The sequence below is a fragment of the Hypomesus transpacificus genome, chromosome 26, assembly GCF_021917145.1.
Source record: "Hypomesus transpacificus isolate Combined female chromosome 26, fHypTra1, whole genome shotgun sequence".
Lineage (NCBI taxonomy): Eukaryota > Metazoa > Chordata > Actinopteri > Osmeriformes > Osmeridae > Hypomesus > Hypomesus transpacificus.
Window position 1 is genome coordinate 6,879,924 of NC_061085.1, and position 25,907 is coordinate 6,905,830.

Genomic DNA, 25,907 nt, shown 5'->3' on the forward strand with positions numbered 1-25,907 from the left:
CTGAGGCAAGAGGATATATGAAGACGAACATTTCTCTCCACACAATCTAATGAGGCTTTTTGAATCCTAGCTCTCAGTTATGTCTGTTTATCTTACAGCCATGTTGATGTGGTGAGTGTTGGGTCAGTGAGGACATGTGCTTTGATTCTGCATTCTAACTTTCCAAATACATCTTTCAAGAAGCTTTATCCATATAAAGCTTTGTAAAATTGGTTGTCACTCCATAAATAAATAAATACATGCATTGTTTATACAAATACAATATGTTAGAGATGAACAGTTGTCAGAAGCCAAATAGCCAAAGGTGCTTAGGTATGTGGTCCACTCATAGTGCTTTTGAACAGGAATAAAATATAGAAATATATCCCTGACACAGTATGAAGAGGTGGTGAACACCATCAGAGAGCTATCTACAAAAATAGTAATAGTAAGAGCTTCCTCTAGTAGAACTGCTCTAAGGGGAAAGTTGAAACAAAGGTGTTGATTGGATTTCAATCTGGATTTCAATCTGGATCTTCTAACCATACGCAAAGTATTTTCTTTGCACTCTCTTCAAATATGAAAAGTGTCTCATTAACAAGCTGACCAGACTTATATATCACTGTACTCCTAACATCCTTGCAATTCAGTCGAATGGATTGGTGTGACATGAAGATCTTCATCAGGGTGAGATATTTATACGAAAAAGATTCGTGAGCAGAATGGCCCAACCTTTTAAACCAAAAGTCATTACAAATATAGTACTTTATATTGTTAATGTTTTATATTTTTATATTGTTGATGACTAGATGTCTCTGTCACTCACTACCATCTGATGCTATTTAGAATTTTTTTCATCAGCAAAACACTTTCCTTTGCTCTTCTTGGCCACGCATATTTGGAGTGAAGTTCTAGATGTGTTGGCCTGTCTCGAGCTTCTGAATAAGTCATTCGATGTGTGGATGTTTTTAAGCAGGAAGCTGAACTCGCCAGCGACCTCCAGTCTCATCTCTCTAAATCATTCATTCTTTCTTTCTGGGTGTGTGAGCGACGGCAGGATTCGGAGGAGCACAGGGCTTTGAGGACGGAGCGATTGTTCTACGTCGGTTCTGTATTCCACCGTCTACCTGGTCTCTGAATCATTCATTTGAACCATCGAGGTTGAGTAGTAAGTTCTAGAGTAGTCGTGTATTCACACAGTTCAAGAAATTGCTACAAAGTATTTGTGTGTGTCTGTGTACGTGCGTGTGTTTGTGTGTGTAAACTGTAAGAGTGTGTGTGTGTATGAATGTGTGTTTGTTGGTGTGTGTTTTTGTGTGTAAACTGTATGTGCGTGTGTATGTGTGTGTATACGTAGAGTACTATGAGTGTAGATGTGTGCGTTTCTCAGAAGATCACTGGCTATTGACAATCTCAGGGCAAATAGATATACCTCTTCAACTTCGAAAAAAGAAAGGGCAAATGCATTACTTAAATTGTATTTTTACACAGATGTAGACAACATATATTCTTAATCAAACATATATTTAACCAAAATATTTTTTGCAACATAATTTACTACTTTTTTAGCATGCTGTTCCATTCTCCACCCAGGAAAATCTTCTCACAGTAATTGGGATGCCGCCAGCTCTTCCATTCTAACCTACTCAAAACCTATTCTATTCTCTCATTGGTTTAATTGCTTTTCCAGTTGTATGCTGAAGCTGTCATTGGACCTTTAGTTTCCATAGTAATGTGGCAGGACGTCCTTGAAAATGAACACCTACTCACCCCATATTTAACCCATATCTTCACCAGATTTTTTTTTCAATTAAATGACTAAATGTAAAATGTTAAAATAAAAAAATAAACTTTTGGAGAACAATGGTCACATGCAAATGAATCAGCCGCTGCTGTTGAACTGATTTGTGTTCGCAATTAAAATGCACCATTTGTCAAAAGTGTTACAGAGTGTTTAATTTCCGAACAACCTTGTCATTTTGTCCTTCATCAAGCCTAATTGATATAGAACATTCTGTAAATGTAATCAACATGAATAGAATAGACCACTAATTATGTTGGATGATGAATAAGAACCAAAAACGTACCGGCTAATTTCCTGTTCTCTCGAACTAACAATGATCTTTTAAGTACATACACACATTTGTGGATCAAACACAATTGACATTGTATGGGAATTCAAGGTAATTCAAGAATCAAAAGGTATTTCCTTCAAAAGGTATATTTTGTTTTTCCAGTATAACATTTTTAAATGATGTGATGGGTGTGACATGATGATAAGTGTCATATCTGGCCTTTAAGATTGCCTGGCAGTTCCAAGAACTGCATCCCTACAAAGCTATGCAAAAGTGAGTCCCGTCTATCTGGAAATGGTACGTCAATAGGCAATTCTACAAAAGTAATGTGATTCACCTGACTGGCAGGAAATGTGGCTGGCATAAAAGCACAAATTATCAACAGCAAGTATTAAAACCTCAAAACATTTCTCTAATGAGGGACTGACAGGTGCAGAGGACCATTAAAGGTTATTTTTCATCAGGATACGACAAACAGCAACATTCAATCAGCAATTAGATAACAAGGAAGGAAGAGTAAGTGAAAGAGAGAGAGAGTGAAAGAGAAAGACAGAGAGAGGGAGACAGAGGGCAAGATAAAGGCAGAGGGAGAAAGACTAAAGTAAAGAGACAGAGAAAGAGAGAACCAGGGAGAGAGAGGGGGGCAGACGGGCGGGCCACTCAGGTGCGGGTGCAGCTTCCCTCGTGCCACAGAGGTGGAGGAGAATGAGGTGTGGGTGCGTGACAGATGACCTGCATTAGAGGTGGTCACAGACAGCGAGCCAGGGAGCCTAGGAGGAGGGGGAAACGGAGGAAATGTTAATGAGTTACACACTAAATGACTTTCACAGAGCCTTTCTCACATACCCGCATGCATCAAGCGGTGATGGGGAGCGGAAAGGACACACATGAAAGAGGGAACGTGGGAGGGAGAGAGTGCGAGAAGGGATAGAGAGAGAGAGTGTGAGAGAAAGAGAGAGAGTGTGAGATAAATTGAGGAAAGAGAGAGGAAAGAGAGACAAGATCTCCAGGCATGGGGGAGGAGTGAGACTTGTTGCGTTGGTGCTTACTCCTCTGGTGATGATCACTCGAGGCAGCTAGTTCACTCTTGAGCGCTAGTCTGCAAACCTGGCTATCTTCCCAGGAGAAGCACACATCAGAACACTGCCGTATCAAACTAACACTGGAAACCCACCACCACGTGGCTTTTTGCGACAACAAGAGTAACAGTTGTAAGTACTATTTTTCCAACCCCCACGAGGAACAAGTGACTTTTTTGTTCTCGCAACTTGTGAACACATTTGGAACTTCATTCACATGTTCCATCCGGTACAGAAATCACTTCCGTTTATCTGAGATCGGCACTCATTTAATGAGGGGACTACACAGAGAAGCGTTGTAAACAACCAAGATGACATTTCTTTGCTCTGATTGGTCGTATCCTTCCAATTCCATCCAATTGCCTCCAGAGGCATTTTGGTCTGGTAACGTCCTTTGGATGTCGAAAATAAACTGGTCCCAGACTAATAACCATTTGCTAATTGGTCTGGCCATGCCAGGCTAATCGTCTTGGGTTTGGTTAATGAGACAGTGCTACGCAACACTGTCCAGGTTTTCCTCACAATCACAGATGTTGGTGCTGCATTCCTGCTCTTTAAGCTGGCAGAATTTTTGGGGTGTGAAAACATTTAATGTCAAGTGAATGTCCTCAGAGTAACGTCTACTTCAGGCTGACTGCTAACCATCACTTCAAGTGGCACTGGGAAAAGGAGACACATGGGTCTCTCACCAGACTATGGAGCAAGAGGTCACGGGTTCGAATCCCCCACCTGCAAGTCGCTTTGGATCAAAACATTTACATTTACAATTAGTCATTTAGCAGACACTCTGATCCAGAGCGACTTACAGTAAGTACAGGGACATTCTCCCCAAGGCAAGTAGCGTGAAATGCCTTGCCCAAGGACACGTCATTTCACGGCAAGGAATCGAACCTGCAACCTTCTGGTTAATAGCCCTACTCCCTAACCGCTCAGCCACCTGACCCCCGACAAATGTCCGATAAAGGCGTTGACTCATCACTAGTGCCTGACGCTAATGGTAGCACATTTGCTAGCGTTAAACTGTCTCCACAACACTAACATCTGGCGGAGAAAAGATCATCAGGGAAAACGTAATAATCATGAAGCCAATGAACCGTTCGCGTCGAAAGAGCAGCATCTATGGGGCAGAATCAAAGTGTGATGCAGTTATTTAGAGCAGGTGTTGTTTGTAGACGGCTGAAATTGCAGAGCTCCAAAATTGCCCCGACTGCGGCAAAGAGGTAGTGAAGGGTAATGAGAGTGCTCTCTTATCGACGAAATGCTGGATGATCTAGTCTGCCATTACATCTGGCCCTTAAAGGACATGAAAGGTAGGAGAGCACGTGAATCATCTTCTAATTAGGCAGCCATGGTCTGGAGTGGAACGTCAATAATAGCCCTAGGTGTACTCAGAGGGGCGGCCGAAGCAGAGATCTCTGGTGGGCCTCTGGCCTAACGTGTTTTATTTACCTCAAACAGACAAAAGTATTCAGTAAACTATATGAACGTGTTCATTTATTTTTTTGTTTTATGATGCAATGTACATGAAATGCATTTGAGCTTTTCCAATGCTTTTCCTGTATGTCTTTACCTGTTACTGTTGCTTTTGACAAGGAGTTTACAGTGAAACTCTTGTCTTTAAACGTCTGAATGTTTTCTTTATTTATTCCTATGGCACGTGGGAGTAGAAGTATTTTTATTTTTGTCTTAGCAAGACAGGGACACAGACAGTCGTTTGAAAACAGCTCAAGTATATAGTCAAATAGAACAGATCCTACAGGATTTCAAATCTTTGTTTTATTTGTCTTTTGAAACCTTTTTTTTTTTAAATGTTGTTCTGAAATCCAACCCACACCCACAAATGCACACACACAACATGCACACTCACAAACACAACCTCTGCATAATACATCTGCATGATTTATGATAAGGCACAAACCTACTTTTTCACAAGGTTCTGTACGGGTGATATCTGTCATTACTGGCTTCTCGCATTCACACACTTTTTCTTCTCACCATTAGTTCTACCCTCCAATGCAATCATGGCCTAATCACTGTCCAACCCAAAAACATATGTTTTATGTTTAATGTATTTTCTTTTTTTTGGAATGCAGGGGAAAGAGAAAGAAGACAAGCAGGAAATGGCCAGAGCCTTAACGGCTACCCACTCTTACCTAGTGAGCAACTGGACGCCCCTATTCAATATGTCTTCAAGCACTTCTCCATTTAAAAGCCTTCCCCTTGGCAGGCCTTCCTTCTCCTAGACTGACCCCAAACAATCCCACTGGAACCCGACGTCCTCTCTGAAGGAACTGACCATGAAAGAGCTCAGGAACGAGGCCCTGACCTCGACATTCACGGCAGAGCGATCACTCTCCTGGGCTGTTAGGGGAATCATGACCAGAACGTCTGATAGGAAAACAAATACCCCGTCTGCTGGCCAGCCAGCCAGCCAGCCAAGCAACCCTGTCAACCAGCCAGTATTATCTCCCAGATAAGTGGAAGTCCATTTGAAAACGGATAAATCCTCTCACATTATCTCCCACCACTATTTAGGTTGAAATTAGAGTGTGCTCTAACTCTAAGAGACAGAGGAAGCGGGGGCAGGGATAGAGATAGAGGCATAAAAAAAGAGAAAGAGAGAGAGAGAGAGATAGAGAGACAGAGAGACAGAGAGACAGAGAGACATAGAGAGAGAGAGAGAGAGAGAGAGAGAGAGAGAGAGAGAGAGAGAGAGAGGGGAAGACAAGGCCAAGAATGGCCCTTGATGAAGTTGTGAGATAAAACCCCTTGGCATGGACGCTGGCACCCAGGCGGCAGCAGCAAGTCGGAAAGCAACCAGGTTCAACCGCTTTGCACCCAAACCCAGCAGGGCTCCCAGCTGTGCAGCGGCCAGACACAGCAGCTCGGATCGGAAGGGGAAAGCACTCACTGGTATGACGTTCCATCGTCCTCAAGGCGGAGGAAGGTTGGCAAAGCGTCCTCACGGTTCGGGTGTGAACCTCCCACTCCTGACTGTCCAGGAACAACGGCTGGCTCTGGTGAGATCCACCTTATTTATGTGGAGCGAGACTCAGTGGACAGAAGCGCAACATTATGGGATGCTGAGAGTCTCAGGTCAAGATTATTTCAATCTAGAGACACGATAACGATACCATGACTGAGATATTCAGTGTCTAATTATACGTTTCTTTGATTCAGAACCCATAGGTTTATGGGCAGAAAGAACATGTTCAAGTTTGTTAAGCTCAGACGAAAATGCCCCAGAATCTCATTTGGATGAATTTGACCCTAGTGATTGGATCTAGGAAAGTCAAGGGCAGTTCTTGTGAAGATCTCTAAGCTTTGAAGTATAAGCCCAGAGGCCTGTGCTTGTTCATTAAGGTGAGGGATATACATTTTTTATGGTCAACAGGGCTGTGTCTCTATGGAGCTTGTTTGATGTGCATCAGATATTTTTCAGCTTTTGGACCGTAATGTTCAGAGGGTCAGGGCACGGAACTGTAGGGTTGGAATTTTAGATGAATGATCTGAACGCCACACTTTGTACCAAACCCTGATACATGATGACCTCCAAAACGTAATACTCACTGCAATTGAGGTGTATCAACACCGAGAGGGTGGAAGAAACATGTACCTTCGATCGTGTCTCCGATGGTGGGTATCCTTCCACATTTGGAGCTCAGTGGTTAGAGCACTGGACTGGAGGTCCGCAGGTCGCAGGTTTGCACCATCGCACCATTAAAGAAACGGCTGGATCTGTTTATCCAACCGATGACTGAAGAATCCTACAGATCCGGGGGATGGTTGATGAGAAACACGGCAGACTCTGAGATACATGCCATGTTTACAGGCCTCAGGTCTGTCGCAGGGTTCTTTTTTATGTCTGACTTTATTGTAAGAATAAGAAGCGTAACTCTGAGAGACAAGCCTGGAATCGTCAAGGTTACGCTGAGGTTTTCTTTGAAAATGTTCTCTCTGAGACAATTTAAAACTCTCCTCCTGTAACTAATCCATGAAATAAGAAATATCCAGACAATCTCCTACCTGAAAGAGCTGCATGAATGTGTGTGTGTGGGTTGTGTGCGCTTTGGTTTGTGGTTGTGTGTGTGTCATGTTCCTGTGTGTGTGTGTCTCTGTGTGAATATGAGCAGTAACCAGAGTTACTCATCTGGTGTAACACGTCAGGATTCAGCAGGCAGTAGTACATCTCCAAAACAAGGGAGATTGTTTGGCGCAGTTAGGATCCAATAGGTTCATTCAGTGAGAGAAACCGGAGCTGTATATCACGTAAAAGTCCAAACAAATCGACTAATCTTGTTTTGGCGCCTGGTGTTGTGATTATATAGCCATGTGGGTTCATCAAACAAAGTAGGAAACTTTGGAAGGTTTTGCTGAACTCTGCGGAGGTGAGATGCCCTTTGTGGACACACTATTGAGTGGCATCTGTCAGCTATTTACAGAACACTCCTTGTATTCTCGAGGCGGTCGTTTGGGAAATAAGCGCAACTCATTCTTCTCACGCAGGAGTTTTCTCAAGTTCAAGAGGTCCTGGTAATTATCCTTCTTTGCAGAGAATTCTAATTTACTTTCGTTCTGGCACTGCAGTAAAAATGAGCACGGACCAAAATCCGACGATGGAAAACGGTTCTTTTGTTCGTCTCCGGAGAGCGGTACGCAGATGTTAATTACTAATGAAGTACACAACAGGGATTTCAAGCTGAAGGTCGATTGAATTAAAAAAGATGAACGAAAACTTAAATAGGAAAATGAGCAGTTGTTATTTAAACTCACAATAAGATGAATATAATGAATGTAACATTATTGATTTAATTAAGATTATGAGCCCTTTCAAAAAGACTGAGGGCAATGTAAGGACATGTTTCCAGCACATGACCTTAGCAGGTAAAGTGAATCATTGTCTCCACATGAGACTGATTATGACTGTTTAAGGAGTAGGCTAGGGGTGAGTTACGTCTCATGATTATCCTGGAAAGTGTCTTGCAGTGCGTTGTTCATTGGGGTGGTCTCTGTCTCCGCCCGCCTTTCTCTGACGCGTCAGTAAGAGGAGTCCGTTCGAAAGGCTGCCTTCACTACCTCTGCCCAACATCAAAGCTCCCCTCGGGACCCGGAAAGATCACTAATTAGATTAGGCCAACAGTAAGGAGACAATCTGACAACTGATGAAATGTATATCGAGTTGGGGGGGGAGGGGAGGGAGGGGGCAGGGTCATGCTGACAACATCAACTCATTAAATGCACTTTTATTTTTGTTTATTTTGTACATTTCCTACAAGCTTTCTTTGTTTTTTATAAAAGCTGCTATCCCACTGTTGTTCCAAATGTTGTTTTGGCAACTTCCATGTAAAATTACCCAGTTAATAATTCCTTCATTCCTTGTGGGATTTGAACAGTCTAATTAGAATGTCAGATAAGCGGAGTTTGACGATTATGTGCCTACGGAAACCAAATGAAATGGACTCAAAATGGAAGACAAACAAATCTAATCCTTGAACACAGTTTTCTAATCACAATGACTTGAACACAGGCTTACTAGGAAAAGTGGATAGATAGGCCTACAATAACATGGTCATAGTAAACTGTCCTGTCACATTCCCCTGAATGCCAACTCTGGTCATTGAGTACAACTGTGATAACTAAGGAAAGATCTCAAGAAAATAAAAGGGACAAATAAGGAGGTTATGTGTTAGATATGTGAATGGTTAACTTCTACATATAGAATTAGGATGAACACATAAAGAGCATATTAAGAATATCCAGAGAGACAATTTATTGGTGACCCCTGAAGTGGACAGGTTTTGGACTAGTAACTTAGCAACAAGCAACCATACTTCCTTTTTATAGCCATTTCATTTGTCCAATAGAGGACATCCTTTATATAACAAAATGTAAATGACCTCAGAAATAGCTATGTAATTCTAGTTAGTTCATCAAGTAATTGACAGAACAGTAATAGACAGGAAAAAACTACAGTTGTGACATTTCTTTCCCAGTGTTACTAGTCATGTTGGCTGAGATGTGGAAAACGTGTCTCATTTGTCCAGTCCTGCAAGAGTATTTTGGGGGATTGTGCCTGCGCACTAAAGACAAACAATTAGTCTTGAGACAGCAAGACAGTCTTCTAGATGCAAAATGGAGCATTCCACATCTTACCTGGACTCATTTGTTCGGTTCTTCAGGCATGTTTCTGGGTGACTTGGGCCTGTTTGTTGAGTCAGCACGACTACAGGCCAACTCGTTTAAAATTCATCATCTGCAACGAGCTGCATTTGGACTACGGAGCATGAATACGTTTTAATATCAATATGGTTACCTTCAATTAATTTGGGGTCTTTTACAAAACGCTTGTGAGACGGCAAACAATCATTTCATTTCACGCAATACCTTTTGACTGTTTTTCTGAGTGCTTTGACTGCAAGGTTGACTGCTCTCCTTTTAAAGCAAGCGCGTCAGCAGTTTCAAAAGGGAGAGATGAATCGCAAAAGCCACATGAATGCTAAACATGTCTTCCCCTACGGACAAAGATCGCATGGGTCATCGTCCATAGCCGAAGGTGCATGTGCTTTAGTCATTCCATATGAATTGGACAAACTAAATCTACCTTCTCCAAGGGCACAGATTCGTCAACGTTGGTAAACAGATACACGCATGATACAGTCCCTACTTGGTTGAACGCTTGTTTTAAATCGATGTCTTGAGCATTTGATTGTTTTTCATTGTGTCATTCATTGCTTACAACACGGCTATCACTGTTCACTTTACATTCTCTACGCAAGTTCCAGTGATAAGGTGTATGTTGTGATGGTGGAAAAGGTGCCCATCCGGATCAGATTGAAGACTTCATACTCGGTGCTTCATGGAGACAGTCCCCTCCTACCACTGGCTAACTCTGTGGTGACTAACCTGATTCAATCCGACAGCTTTCAGATAATCTTTCCATCACGGCAAATAGAAGAAGGAAAAAACGAGGCTATGAATTTAAAGCAATCCTCGATTTCAGCTGCCACAAAATTAGTCATAGAAATCTTTTCCATCTCATCCACTTCATGCTAGCCTTTTTTAATCTCGTGTGCCCCCAGCAGCTTTGCAAAATGTGCATTTCTCAAATATAAATCCAATTGATCATTAGTTGCCGAATGTTGTCTGAGTCTACAAACACTTATGGAAGTTTGGTCAAACTCTGATGTGTGAAATTATGCATTTTAATCACATCAGAGTTCATTTGACAAAGACTGCATCGAATCTTCACAGTTCACGTCCTGTTTTCGTAACAGTTGCAGACTGTCTTTTGCGTGACTGAGTGGTGCTGTGACTCATCCATCCTGAATGAAGGGAAACATAATTTCTCCCAGACCAGAGAAGGATGAGGAGAATAATGAACAAGGCTCCACAGGAAGTGTTACGAGAGCCATGAAGGAACCACATCAGTGGTCACTCAGTTTGGCTAACAAACATGTTTTAAGTAGGTAAACGTCATCAAATCTTCAACCAACCAGGAGCCAACACTTCCTGATAACCAACTATCTGCCTGCCTCGCCCACAATGATCCGCTAAAATGGAAAAATACAGTTTGCTTTTCCTCAGATATATAGCCATGGGAATTCTTGTGGCTCATAAATATATGTAATTTTAACAAACATGTATTGTCCCCTGGAGCACTAAGGATGTAGGATATTTTACAAAGTAGAGCCAAGTAATTTATAAACCTCTCTGCTTGTGTTCCATGGCAACAATTTAGGCAGATACTAACACTGACACCGTGCCCCTGGCAATGCAAGGGAAGTTGGTGATAATGCTTCTCTGGTATTGACTGGAATCTCTTTATTTCACGCAATCTTTCCAGCTCTGCTGTTTGTGAAGATTGAAGTTCTTTTGTACGACAGTGTTGCTGGTTCGAATGCTTGTTGGTTAACTTTAAAACTTTGAGTTAACTTTCGTTAACTCATTAAAACTGGACTTGGTTGTGCCCCTTTTCCTGCAGGTCTCTCCTTAAAACAGAGTGGAAGGATGTAGGAGCTGGTGAGATTTACACTTAAGTGTATGTAGAGTATAGTAGCTCAAGGGGAGGGTATAGCTGAGTGGTGACTGCGGACCAAGAGGTCACAGGTTCAAATCCCCACTGTACACTGCTTTGGATAAAAAAATGAATACATTACATTATCTAGAGTACAATTACAGCTTTGCAAAACACCGCCACTATGAACCCTGCTTGAGTCTGGGCTTCATTACCGAAACATTCAACAGAATCAGATATACACCTTGAGGCTTTTACGTCGTTAGGATTCTTGGGGAGAATAATTACATTATGTGATCACAGATTTGAAGAACTAGGGTATAATCTGAGGGTAGGCCTTCTCCACTTTCTGTCCTCACTCACTCATACACACACACACACACACTCGCTCACTCGCACACACGCTCAGTCACTCACACACACACACACACACACTCACTCACACACTCACACACTCACACACTCACACACTCACACTCACACACTCACACACTCACACACTCACACACTCACACACACACACACACACACACACACACACACACACACACACACACACACACTCACTCACTCACTCACTCACTCACTCACTCACTCACTCACTCACGCAAAGGAACAGGGATACAGTGTTTTCAGCCAAAGATGAGCGTGACATGAATAAAGGAACAGTTCTCGGTGGAACAGCTCCCCTGCTGGCCCCTCCTCACGTTCACAACACAGCACCAATTTCTGCAGCCTCAGAATCAGGCTGCCACAAACAGGTCATGGCTAATTACCATTCACAGAGACGAGGACTAAATAATACATATAGAAATGTGCTTATATAACAACCAACCGGGACAACTCTCTCTCTGAAAGATGTAGCCTAAAACAACCTGAGGAAAAACAAACCACATATAGCACAGAGACCTGGGTATTGTTGATGCATGAAGCGTAAAACACACGTCAGTGAGCTGGATTCTGACATTTGACGTTTCTTTCGTCTCACAGACGCTCTTATCCGAAGTGACGGTCAAATACTGTCGAGAAAGTCCAGCAGAAGATCAGGGATCAGTTGTGTGTGGCTCACACAGTGTTTCAGTGGTCAGAGTCAAGGAAAGGTCTGACTTTTTCCAGACCCATTTACGAGGCCTTCTTGACCTCACCGAGTTTGCATCGTTCATAATACAGTAGTACGTGATGGTGTTTGGTGGTGCTGAGTATTGATTCCGTTTTTTCCTCTCCACCTCGTTCTCTCCAGGCCGTTGATCCAGGATGTGTCTGGTAATCTGCTCTTTATAGAGACTCCTTCAGTACCAGCAAGGGGATCACAGAAACCACAGACGTAGGCTCCCAAATCAGGCCGGCTCTTACCGGGAAATCAATTCCCCGGGTATGGGTTTGCATGCGAGACGGCGTTAAGCAGTTGAGACCCGAGCCGGAATCATATCACAAACGCTCCACACGCTCGTTTAATGTCACCTTGTCGTGAAAGCGTTGCCGCGGCGACCCCCTGTTCTGGCCACGACACATTCCTGCCGTGGGCTTGCGGTGTGTGTAAAACAACATTGTTTCCTGAAATAAACCCAGGCCGTGTCTGTAACTGAGCAGGGCCAGAGACCTAACGACAATCGAGTGTGCAGCCTACACACCTGTGACTCACAGCAGGCAGACTTCAGTGGTGACTTAAGCTAATGTGACACGCTAGCCAACGCCTCTCACAACCCCCTACCGTCACATGAACCACCTTCCCCTCCTCCCTAACCTGCATGGACCACCTTCTTCTCCTCCCTAACCTGCATGGACCACCTTCCCCTCCTCCCTAACCTGCATGGACCACCTTCCCCTCCTCCCTAACCTGCATGGACCACCTTCCCCTCCTCCCTAACCTGCATGGACCACCTTCCCCTCCTCCCTAACCTGCATGGACCACCTTCCCCTCCTCCCTAACCTGCATGGACCACCTTCCCCTCCTCCCTAACCTGCATGGACCACCTTCCCCTCCTCCCTAACCTGCATGGACCACCCCCAAAATAAAATAGGATAAAAGACAGCGGTGTCGTTTCAAGCTAATGTCATCTGATTCGCGTTTATTTGCAGGTAGAGTCAACTGGACTACTAGGAGGACAATAAGCGTACTCCAGTACGAAACACATCAGACGTGGACATGTTTGGGTTCAGACGGCTGTCCACAGTATTTCTTCAGACTGTAAGCCCACCTGCAAATCAGTCCACACATCCATGGCATCTCTCCGGCTGTGTTGGGTTTTTCGTCGAAAACACCCCAACTACGATTTGATGGGGAAAAGACACGAAAGAGGTTTGCATTTTTAGGGGGGTGACGGAAGGAAAGGTCCTTCTCCTCCAGTGCTGCTCCTGCCTCAGCCTGCCTCGGCCTGCCTCGGCCTGCCTCGGCCTGCCTCGGCCTGCCTCAGCCTGCCTCAGCCTGCCTCTTCTACTGATGTCCCTGTCCATCACCATCAGGGGAATATGTTGTCTTCTGCATATATGTGAATACATAAACCCGTCTGGAGAGAGATTTGTTTTGTTGCGGAGGGTTGAGGAAAGGAGGAGCAGTCAGCACTGTGGGGGATGGGGGCTTCCAATTATCTGCTCCAGTAAGTTTGCTTTTCGTAACTCAGAGAGAGAGAGAGAGAGAGAGAGAGAGAGAGAGAGAGAGAGAGAGAGAGAGAGAGAGAGAGAGAAAGAGAGAGAGGTGCGATAACAAAAGAGAAAGAGAGGCGTGGCAAGAGAAAGAAGAAATGGAAAGCAGCAACAAAAAAAAGAGAGAAAGTGAGCGAGAGGGAAAGAGAGGGATTGAAAAAGGAGAGAGAGAGAGAGAGAGAGAGAGAGAGAGAGAGAGAGAAAGAGGTCGCAAAAAAAGAGATACACTTTCCTAACGTTCATTCAAAATTGAATTAAAGCGATTTGCTTATAATGGGACTCATGCACTTCAGAGGTTTGATAATGTGAGGGAAAACGCTGGAACTTTAAAACTGCTGATAAACTAGCCTCAAGCTACCATGGGAAGATATCCTCTCCCATTCTGGATGGTTCTGATGGTTCGGGGGCAGTACAGCCTAAGTCCTATCCTTTCTCACAGACAGAGTTCAGCCTGCCATCTAGTCCTTCACTTCACAGTCTATTAGCTTCTTCTGCACTCATTCTTTCACGATTTCCAACCCAGGATATGTCCCTCTTCGGCTGCCGTACCCCCTGGTTAGACCTGTGTCTGTGTACTCAAACAATTCCACCGTGGTTCTGACAGCATCCAGTCTCCACCCTGTGTACAAGTATGACAGCTTCCACAAACTCGCAGTGTTCTGTCGCTCCCAAACCAGGGGAGTCCAACCGACAGCCAATCAATACGACAACTCTTCGCTGATGTTCCAGAACAGATGGCGCGGATCCCGATACAACTGTTTGGAGTCCATCTGAGCCGTCCTAACGGAGCTTGACTCGTAGGTTGGATAGCGGAGCGCTTCTAAAACAGCTCATCGAGGCCCTGCATGAGCTTCTCGTGCAGTCTGTTGTCAGCTGCAGGTAAGGCTCTCAGGATCTCAGAGAGACAGCTCCGTTTGGCTCCCTGCAGCTCATTTGCGCCACAGATGTAATGAGGTTTGGAAAAATGAGGAACATCTACCAATGGCCTCAAGGTAAAACCTGCTTGTTGATCACGAGAGTGGCTCCGGCCAATGCAGAAACGCCACACTGAGGTCATCACCAGTGTTACTGGCTACAAAACGTAACTATGCGAGGAGCTATATTTCACTAATGAGATAAATAACGCAGCTATTTGTCTCTGGTCTGGCCTGCAGCGCTGCGGCCCGACTCGAGAGATGGGAACTCTGAGGTGCAGCGACAGAATGAGGACTGTAATTGTTTGTTTACATCAAAACCACACACACACACACTGACCAACACACACTGACCCACTGTAATGGAAATGTTGGTCATATGCATAGATGTATGTGTATGAAATCTATAATCTTCTATGTTCATTGGTAAGAGACAGGAAGGCAAGATAATTAAGTTGAGTTCAAAGGAATGTGAGGTGCTGATGGCTCTGTGGGCAGCTTGCCCTGGGGGATGGGTGAAGCATCTTATATGGCCTTCTGTCCTCTGGTTACTGTAAGGGGTCAATGAGATAGTTGCTCTGAACTTTGGCTAGAAGGACTGTGTCCTGTTTCATTGTTTGTGTTAATTAAAAGTATTGTTTGAAGATGGTCACACAAAGGACAGTTGACCATTTGACTGGTCAACCCCTGTGGCTTTATTATCTACTGCTCTGGAGAGAGCTGTGACATCAAAGAACTTTGGGACACTGGACACTTGGTATTGTGTTAAGCTGTCACTAAGTTGAGTTAGCCAATCACAGAGTTTGCTACATTGATGGATTGACCTTATAGAATGCCATTTGATCTTAAGTTTATATAAGGCAGTGCATGTGTGCTGGCTGATCATCACTCCTGCGAACGACCTGTGTGGATGGCACACCTCCTTCGCTGTGATTGATCAGCAAAGCTTTGTTTATGTAATTGTATAGTCTAATAAATTGTATTAAAACCATATCCCTTGACTATTCAGATCTACACAGTGCCACTCGAATTCTTCCTTTACACTTGGTGCCGGAACTCGGAATCCTCGTCTGCTCAGCGTTTAACAGACTTCTCCCTCTGATGGCGATTTGATCAATCCGGCTGGAACAGCTGCCTTAACCTCCAAAATTTTTCGGAGACAGCGGGGCCGATTCTAGGGGAGTTTTACTGGTTGCGCTGTTGCTGACGCGGGGTCTTAAAGGAACAGGTGAGATATTCTTTTTGGTCACTGTGTGATATTGAATTGTCTAAATATGGTTTTAGGCTATTGCCAATAATTCGGTTAGGTTAATTGGGAGGGCAGAGGCCGGAGGAAAACTTTGTCCTGTACTGTTGAAGTCCGTACAAATTAGGAAACGTTTGGAACGTTTGTCCTGTTACGTTAAAGTCGTACGAAAGCATGCAGGGTTGCGTTGACGAACGCACAAAGGGTCATAAGTCACATGTGATATCGTGTTATGTGTCTTAAAGTCCCTGGGTCAGGAATTGTATTGAGTTCTGAGTCCCTAGAAGAGGTTTAAGTCCTTTTCCGGTATTGGGTTAGAGTCCCTGGGTTAGAGTCCCTGAAGAAAGAGTAACCAGCTGAGTGTTAAAAAAAAAAAAAAAAAAAAGGTTAGGAAGTGTCCTATGAAATTTCAAAGTGAGTTTGTAAACGCGCGTGTTCATTTTTGTTTTACTTGCAAGTTATGTTTTTTGAGGTTAAAAGAAGTATGGGTAGTAATTAATGGTGTCAACGTAAAAGCTATATCTACAAATTACAAAAATCAACATTTTTAATTATTTTTTATTTTGGTTTGAACGTTTGTAATTTACGATTGTAGGCTATTCGGTAAGGGTATATGTTCATTGACAAGTTGTGAAATCGGAATTTGAGAGTAAAAAAAAAAAGAAAGGAAGGGGGTAATTGTGTCTTTATGTTCCTTCGTTGGTTATTGTTGGTTCAATGTGTTCAAATACGGATTGTAATTCGAAAATGAATAGGGCTAAAGATGGTCCGGAGGCAGAATTAACCTGCCCAAACATCGATTACATGAAGCAAAAGTATGGTAACGATAGTTTATTGCAAATGCAAATATGGATTGATATATGTGGATTTCGGAGTGTGGGTTCATTTTTTTGTGAAATTATGAAAAGCTTGTGCAGAGAGAAATTGTTACACGATTTGGAAAATAAGAGATGTTCGCTTGGTTGGATGGCTTTTCAGAATTGGATGGAGGCAGGTAGAGTCAAAGAGAAATAGATATTAGAACAGATAGTGTGGGGAAATTTTCATCTATTTCCACACAGATTCACGATTCAAATTGCATGGCTGTTCCGCAGACAAACTTTGCGTATTCATCCGTAGACCGTAGTGGTTAGCGGGTGGATGCGCAGGCGCATTAGGTCTTGCTGGCTAAGCGAGAAGAAACTGAGGTCAGACGTTTGTCTTATGACTGAAATGTTTTCTGACAGACGGTTGTCTAAGATAAGTCAAGAAAGCAGGATCCTGGAATTTGTTTATAGATTTGCTTTGGATTCCCGCAAAGATTGCGGCTTGTGCTTTGACTTGCACTATTGCACTATTGCCTATTATTCAAAAGAAGGAGAAGTTAAAGTCCCCTCCGGTACAAAAGGGTTTGAGTCCCTGAACGAGTTTAAGAATGTTATAGGCTTGGGTGGCATTGTTTCTGTCTCGAGGGACAGCACTGAGTTACGATTGATCAAAGTGAATGCAGAACATGTTTAAATGTGGTTGGAAAACATGTAGGAAAGTCGAAGACACAAAGTTAGGCCAACACGATTGGATAGGAGTGGTCAATCTATGTTGAGCACAAAATGTGTGGTTTGATTGGGTGTATTGAGCATTATGGACGTGAATGTACGGAGATGTGTCATCACTGTTGAAAGTTTTCTTGAAATTGGGGGCAAACTCGCAAATTCGTGACCGGAAGTTGAGGTCCGAACTGATGACGAAGGCTTCTATGTTGACACACGTACACAGATGAAACACTTGGGAGAGACTTTGTTATATTCTCTTCAGATTCTTATGGATGTTTATCGGTTATGACATCGTTGGTAGAGGAGTGACGATTGACTTGTTATATTGTTTTACAACTGTGTGTTAACCGATATTTGATGTTAGATTTTACATCTGTCTGATTTGTTTTGAGGATGGAGACAGTCTGTTTTTGAAAATGCTAATGTTAATTCTTTGGCTGAATTCTCCATTTGAAAAGAGGCGCATGCGCTTGAGTCTAGCGGCTCATTCTGCGTGCAGTGGCCCACAACATCATGAGTGATAAAAAAAAAAAAAAAAAAAGAGAAAACAAAAAATACACTCATCTGAAAGAGAATTTGACGTTGAAAATAGAAATGTATTGGTTTGAAACACATGTGTGTTTCTGTTTCTTTGTCAAAGTTAAGAAAATATTGTGAGTTGGCATACTTTTGATTTGGAAATCATGTACAGACCGAGTTTCTATCTTATGAGCTTGATTCGATATTGGATAGTAGGCTATGGCGCTGCTAAATTTCGGTTCTTGGGTCAGATAATTGGTAAAGGCCAGTTTTGGCAACGAAAGCGATATTCATTCGAAGAATTACAATCCAAGGTTATTGAAACGTTTATAGAGTTTTTTTATGTGTTCAAACGGAAATTTCAGTTTATGTTGTTAAAGGAATATTTTTTTGTTTAGGCCTACGTATTGAATTTATCTGGAAATCTTGCTTCGGTTTTGTGTTATGTGAATGAGGTTACTGTAATATCTACATTTGATTGTAACATGTGCGTACTAGATATCCATTGACATGGAAGTAAACGATGGTTTTTATTTTCATTTGTGTGGGAAGTTCACAGATGTGATGGTTGTTTAAAGAAATATGTAAAGGGTTATGAAGACGTGATTAGAAAGGTTGATATGATTTTAGTTCCGTTTTAGGCCAGCCTGTTGAACGAAGTCTGTTACAAATTGTTAGGATAGCTTTGGGATCTGAGAGGAAAAGATCAAAGCTGTGACTTCGTTAGCTAGCTAATGGCTAACAACGAAAACGTGGAGAAAGTGCATTTTGCTGTCCTGACTGAGGAGAGTCCAGGAAGTTGAATTTGCAACTGTGGAAGCGACATTTGTGGCTAACAAATTTACAGACAGATTCAACAGCGATGGCGGCGGGTACAGGCTAGTAAAGGAATTACAGCTTGACATTTGAGATCCAGGATGGGAAGCGTATGACGCATGCGCAGATGTAAATTTGAGAAATTGAGAAAGACGCAAATTTAGAGTAATAGATGATTTTGGAGCGAGTTTTACATAGACTACTAATTTGGTTGCTTTTGAAAATGTTACGTGATGAGTATTTTGATACATTTGTTAACAAGGTTTTTGTTTGTTTGAGTACATTTTATGTGTTAGAAATTCCGAGGAGAAATGGAGAAAGGTGCATGGGGGCTAAAACAGAGTCCCGTTACGTTGAGATTTTACAGAGGTGATAAGTGAAAAGAAGGTAAGCGCCAACCATTTGTGTTGTCAAAAGAAAAAAAGGAAAAGTTTCAGAGTTTTGCTCTGTCCCAGAGCGCTTGTTTGATTCGAGTTTAAAATGCGTGCTGATAGATAAGCTATGTTTATTTGAGTTGATTCATTGAGTAAAACTAAGAGTAAAAGTGAGAAGTGTTACACTAAACCATATACAAACTACAAAATAGTCAAGTTAAATGTTTTCATTTTGGGGTTTTTGGTCCGCCAATTTGAGATTTGAGATCTGTGCATTTCGCATGCTAAGGGTGTTTTGGCTGGTACATATAAGAATATTCAAAGGAGTATTCTGTATTACATGCTTTGATAAGACATTTGAAAAGTTAAAGAACAAGGTTTTGTTTTATGGGGTTATGTTACTTTTGTTAAATTGTGAATTTAAAGGTTTAAAAAGAAAAAGGAACTATGCATATGCTTTGAAGAAGTATATGGGCAAACATTTTAAGTAAAAAAAAAAAGTAAAATCTAAGGTTTTTAAGAGTTTGATAGAGTATTGGATGTAATTTGGTTTTGAAATGAGAAAGAGAAAATTATTACAATGTACTTTTATTTGAGTTTGATTGTAATGTGGTTTTAAGTTTTATTTGGGTGTTTTTATCAGAGCCTGTCACAAGGTTTGGGATGAACAGTTAGGCTGTGATGAGGATGTTTTATTGTGGTATTGATGCATGAAGAGGGTTATTATAACTTTTGGGTTTGAAATGATTTGGGAAGACTCATTATGTCTGATAAATTGTGGTTATGATGGTTTGTGCTAATTAGCCTGTTTTGGACTGCAGCCAAAGCAAGTTATGAAGCTCTACCTATCTAACCTATATAGAAATATACAGGGGGTATACGTTTGGTTAAGATTTATGTTTCATTTTGGAATCATGCAGATTAAATTCTGATTTGGGGTAGTGGATGGTTTTCCTAATGTCTTGGACAAAGAGAGATTTGATTTGGTGAATTTAAATACAGAAAAATAGAAGAGAATCTCAAATATAAAGGTAGTAATTTGAACGGTTCCTAAAGTGTTTTTAAGAAAAGATAATAAGAGATTAAAAGTTGAGGTTATTCTTAATTTGGTTGTTTTCTAAAATAGTTTGATTCTCTAAAGATTGGTTCAAAAGTTGGTTGCTTCAGTGTAAGCTTGTCAATTCATAAAAGGGAAAAGAGTTAAACACATTAGCTGATGGTTAAATACATCATTGGTGTTACATATGAATTTGGGAAAGGTATGGTAACAGGGAGTTTCTTATTTTCACCTGTAGAACAACTTGCTGTATGCAAATGTGGGGTTCACTCTAACAATGATGATTATTTCACAGAGAAATGCTAGTGCTGAAACTAGCTGGAGCAGTTTCTAGACTACCTGCAAGCAATGATGAACTAACTAGAATATGTTTTTGATGTTGACATATGTTTACAGGAAGTGCTGAGATGGTGTTGCCATGTTCTGATAAGCTTAACTTAACAAATTTGGGTTTTACAGGAGTCTTTCGAGGAAAATTGTTGTGTGACTTTGTTGCAATATTTGTCACTGATTCTTTAAGGGAAGCGCAGGCTTCTTAGAGAGGAAGAGATGACGTTTAGTAATTTATGACTGACTGATGACTGACTGATCCAAACAGAAAGTGACTATGGGGGTTTTATGGTTTTATGACTTTAGTGTCAGAAGTTTGGCTCTGTGGTAAGATTGTGGGGGTTTGATGAAATACTGCTAAGTTGAAAATGTTTGACTGTATTTAACCCAGAGTGAGAATTGTGTTTTGTTTGAGTATATTTGACAAGAATTACAGAATGCAGCAGACAAATGGTGGAATGGAGATTTGGACTAATCCACAAGAAAATGCATTTTGGAAAAAGGAAGGATATGAGAATGAAATGGAGGTTGTATGGTCTGCATAACACATTTATCTTGAGATTTTGCTCAGTTAACACATGGAAAGATCATGCCTCTACAGTTTGTGTGATATATTAATTTTAACATACATGGGGATTTGTAATGAATGCATATTCATTTTGTTAGACTCATATGTGGAACAAGTAATATGGGAAAGGGAATTTAACACGTTAAGCTTCACGTTTAAGGTTAGAGAAACTATTTGATTATTGATAGAAGGAGTTTTTTAGAGTTACATTTTGGAGAAGTGATACTGTTTCATGATTGTTGATGATTGATAGAAGAAGTTGTTGGAAGAAGTTTTAGACATTTCAGGCAGATTTGGGCTCAGTGGTCAAGCTTTTGGTAATTTAGATTATTCTTCAATTAGATTTTTCTTTTCTTTGAGGATATATAATGATAATGGGTCACACTTGGTTAAGGAAGTTATTTTTGGAGTTGATAGGAGTCAACATTGTGTCAATTACTTCAGTTGAATGAGAAAATGGGATCTTGAAGATGAAGTCGGACGACAAGAAGTCAGTTAACTTTTTAACTGACCTTTGTGAGTGTGCTTGTTTATCACTGTGCAACCCTTTGTAGTGTACTTTGTGTGAGATTCACAGGCAGGTGGAGGTTATTCTTCTTCCGGTGACTGGACCGCTGCATGATTTGATACCAGGGGACTGGATCGTGGTGAAGGACCTGAAACGCAAGTCCTGGTACCATACCAGATTCTCCTGACGACTAATTCGGCGGTTAGGATCGAGGGGAGAGCAACGTGGATACACGCTAACCATTGCGAGCGTGCGCCTTGCCTGGAGACGGAAGGAGAGGATGCGCGTTCTGCGTAGTACCAAGGAAAACTCAGAGTCTGTGCGCATAGTGCAGTTCTTTGAAAGTTGCTGTGAACAATTTGATCGTCGTTTGCAATTGGTTCGACTAGACTACACTGCCGAAAGAAGATTGCCTATAGCCAACTGAAGATGGAAGAAGAGGTCAATGTGAATGATAGTATGAAATCAGATTTACAGAAGAAGATATTAATGTGTTTGCTTCTTATGTTCTAAATATAAGGGTATGTTTAGATTGATGGGAATACATTTGCTTTATGTATGTTTGTATTCGGTGTGGACGCTTTTTTACTGAGTTGCATTGCATACTTATGTGGATGTTTGATTTTGATTTTTCTCAATGCACTGTTTGAGTTATGGTGTTGTTTTAAAAAAAAAAAGAATGGAAATGTAATGGAAATGTTGGTCATATGCATAGATGTATGTGTATGAAATCTATAATCTTCTATGTTCATTGGTAAGAGACAGGAAGGCAAGATAATTAAGTTGAGTTCAAAGGAATGTGAGGTGCTGATGGCTCTGTGGGCAGCTTGCCCTGGGGGATGGGTGAAGCATCTTATATGGCCTTCTGTCCTCTGGTTACTGTAAGGGGTCAATGAGATAGTTGCTCTGAACTTTGGCTAGAAGGACTGTGTCCTGTTTCATTGTTTGTGTTAATTAAAAGTATTGTTTGAAGATGGTCACACAAAGGACAGTTGACCATTTGACTGGTCAACCCCTGTGGCTTTATTATCTACTGCTCTGGAGAGAGCTGTGACATCAAAGAACTTTGGGACACTGGACACTTGGTATTGTGTTAAGCTGTCACTAAGTTGAGTTAGCCAATCACAGAGTTTGCTACATTGATGGATTGACCTTATAGAATGCCATTTGATCTTAAGTTTATATAAGGCAGTGCATGTGTGCTGGCTGATCATCACTCCTGCGAACGACCTGTGTGGATGGCACACCTCCTTCGCTGTGATTGATCAGCAAAGCTTTGTTTATGTAATTGTATAGTCTAATAAATTGTATTAAAACCATATCCCTTGACTATTCAGATCTACACAGTGCCACTCGAATTCTTCCTTTACACCACGCACACACACACACACACACACACTGACCAACACACACTGACCAACACACATTGACACAAACACACACTGTCCAACACACAAAGACACACACTGACCAACACACACTGAGACAAACACACACTGGCCAACACACACACACACTAACCAACACTGACACAAACAGCACCGTATTTGTCCTACGGCACTCTCAGGTTTCTCAAATATTTTCCGTCATCGGACCACATGATTCATTTTCAAGTCGCACCCAGCCTTGTTTGTGTCCCGAGGTTCATTAGGTCGCTGTGACGACGGGAGGGGGCCGATCATTCGTCAGCCCCTCAGGGCTCCATACCGTCGTGGGAAACACGCATCAAGGTTTGCCATTTGAGGTGTCAACAAGGCTTGACGTCAACGAGCGGGAAAAATGACACAGCAGAGTTCCGCAGTTCAGTCACCTGACCTGTCCGGTCAACGAGACTCGTTACCGTGACGACCCGTGTGAGATGACAGTCAGAGATGGCACGGTCGGAAATGGATCCTGGATCTGTGCTACTGCATTGAGGCTCCACTGGGTAACTGGGTTTAGTGATGGAATTTGATCACCAACCCACCCTTTCAATCCCTTGAGAGATAACGTTATGGGACAGGTGGAGAGAGTTGGTTCAAAGGGCATCAATTAGATTAAACATTCACATATAATTTTTATTTAGGGGACATTGTATGGCGAAAGCCCAGGGCTGAGGCCTGGTTTTGATTAGAAACTTCGGAACTGGGATATCTAGCATCGACGAAGACTTGGGGGAGGGGTGGGGGACGTGGCGAGGGGTGGGGGACGTGGCGAGGGGGGGGGGGGGCATTCGAAGAACTCGAAGAGAATTGGAAAATGGATGGAGAAATGAAAGATGGCCTCCGTGGCCTCATAATGGCTTGACGTTCCAGGCCGGCTACGGCAGGAAAGACAGGAAACTAACTCACAGGCTCCCGGGAAGCTGAGTAGGCGCGCCCGCCGCACCCCAGCCCTCCCAGGAAGGGCTTCACCTTCAGGGCTGATCTATTGCATGCACACTGGCGGTAGTCATGCATGTCATTACCCTGCGTGTGGAGGGGTTTTATCGGCCAGTGTTTTCCCCTCGGGGGACAACAAAGCCAGCGTCCCCGTGGGAGTCGAGCAAGGTGTTGGTAGCCCTTACTGGTGTCCTGGTCCGAAAATGCAGATTAGCAGAGGAAACGACTGCTGAGTTACGAGACAGGAAAGGGAACGTTGTGAAAGTGGGATCTCTTCAACGTCTCAGTTAGGGCGTAGTTAGGTGTAGTTAGGCAGATGGATACATAGGGGCGGATCGTCGAGTCCTGCAGCAGGAAGTCTGGCATGGTTTTGCTGACTGGTGGAGCAGTAAGTAGATATCCAATGATGGGATGCTGTGGTACAAAGAGGTATGAATCATCCCAGGGCCTGTTCCTCTTCTATCAGTGTTATAAATAACCACGTGTGCCGGACACTGAGACAGGCGCTACTTTCTTGACAGGGACATTTAAGGCAGAAATAGATGGTTCTAAATAGCTTGAAAATAAATTGGCCCCAAAGGCTACTGGATGGGAGTTGAATCTGACACTCGACTCCGAAGCCTGGTTCCACGCGAGTACAGGACACCATGTACAGGGCACAACGTCACCCCCGAGCTAAACCTCAAACAGCCGAAGAAACTTGTTCTTCTGTTGATTGCACAATGACTCAAATTCTATCTCATTACCTGCATCGACTGCACAATCCATTTCCATTGGGGGCATTTGTGAACATTTGGCCTGGGTGATGCGGGCGATGACCAATTTGCCTGCCTCTCGCCGCTATCGACGACATCAATTCTCGGCGGAGTCAATCTGTATTGTTTCATCAAACGTGCCCGGGAACAACAGCGCCCATTAATCCAGCACAAACATGCTGAACATCCTGTTTTAACGCGGCAAGGTTTCACCCCCGCGCTGCTTTTAGTCAATGCGTATTTGATCAAGTGTGCGATGCCCATGCCGTCCGATTAATCCTTGCCACCTTCCCCGGTCCCTGTGTTCGGCCCACTGGTATCCTGCCATCCCTGTGTGGCCTGTGGACTGACAGCAACATAAGTCATTGGCTGCATTAAAAACACATTAGGCCAGGGGATGGAATTAAAGATTCCCTTATCTGACAGAGGGTGCCTGCTTTGAAACCAGTCAGAGCCCCCCCCCCCCCCCCACCCCCCTTCCATCTCCAGGCATCACCCTTGCCCTTCTGACAACTGTGTGACTTATGGACTCCCCGAATGCACTCCCAAGCACTTTTAAGAGAGCACAGGCAGCGTGAATATATTGAATTCATGAGATGTAAGAGGAATGCTGCGCGCGCTCTCTCTTCCCTTATTCCTTTTATGCCGCAAAAAAAACCCCGAAATGGATGGAGAAGGAGCAAGATGGCAAAAGAGAGATGATGCTACACAGTAGGCATGGAAACAAGATGTTGCGATTGTCCACGTCCTGTTGGGTTGGCTAACTGTTCCCAAGCCAAGTCTGCAGTTCAGTTCGCTGTTTGACGACACACAAACTCAGTTATTCAATTGAAAGAGTTAAAAGGATAATCTGCCCTGTTCAGCCAAGTAAGCACATTGGCCCATCTCCACAGCAAACACATCTGGTTGCTGATTCCTAGTATCCATTGTGCGGTATTGACTCACCTCAATGAGAAGTGTAAATTGGGATTGCAAATGACAGGTTACATAGGCTTTGTTTCTAACGGGCCAAACGCAATTCTGCTGCAAGCTATTTACTCTCAAACAAAGACCTAATGAGCATATAATGAACAAAACAAACCGACCATGTAATTAAGACAATAGCTAGCCAACCAAAACCGACCCTATCCAAACGGTT

At 42.7% G+C, this 25,907-nt stretch overlaps 1 long non-coding RNA gene across 1 annotated transcript in view; it reads right to left on the minus strand.

The window, feature by feature from the left end:
- Positions 1-2,028: 2,028 nt before the first annotated feature.
- LOC124487426 overlaps positions 2,029-25,907 on the minus strand; it is a 41,305-nt gene continuing 17,426 nt past the window's right edge. Inside the window, exon 3 of the long non-coding RNA XR_006958378.1 lies at positions 2,029-2,824. This is a non-coding gene — a long non-coding RNA (uncharacterized LOC124487426). The remainder of the gene's footprint in view (positions 2,825-25,907) is intronic.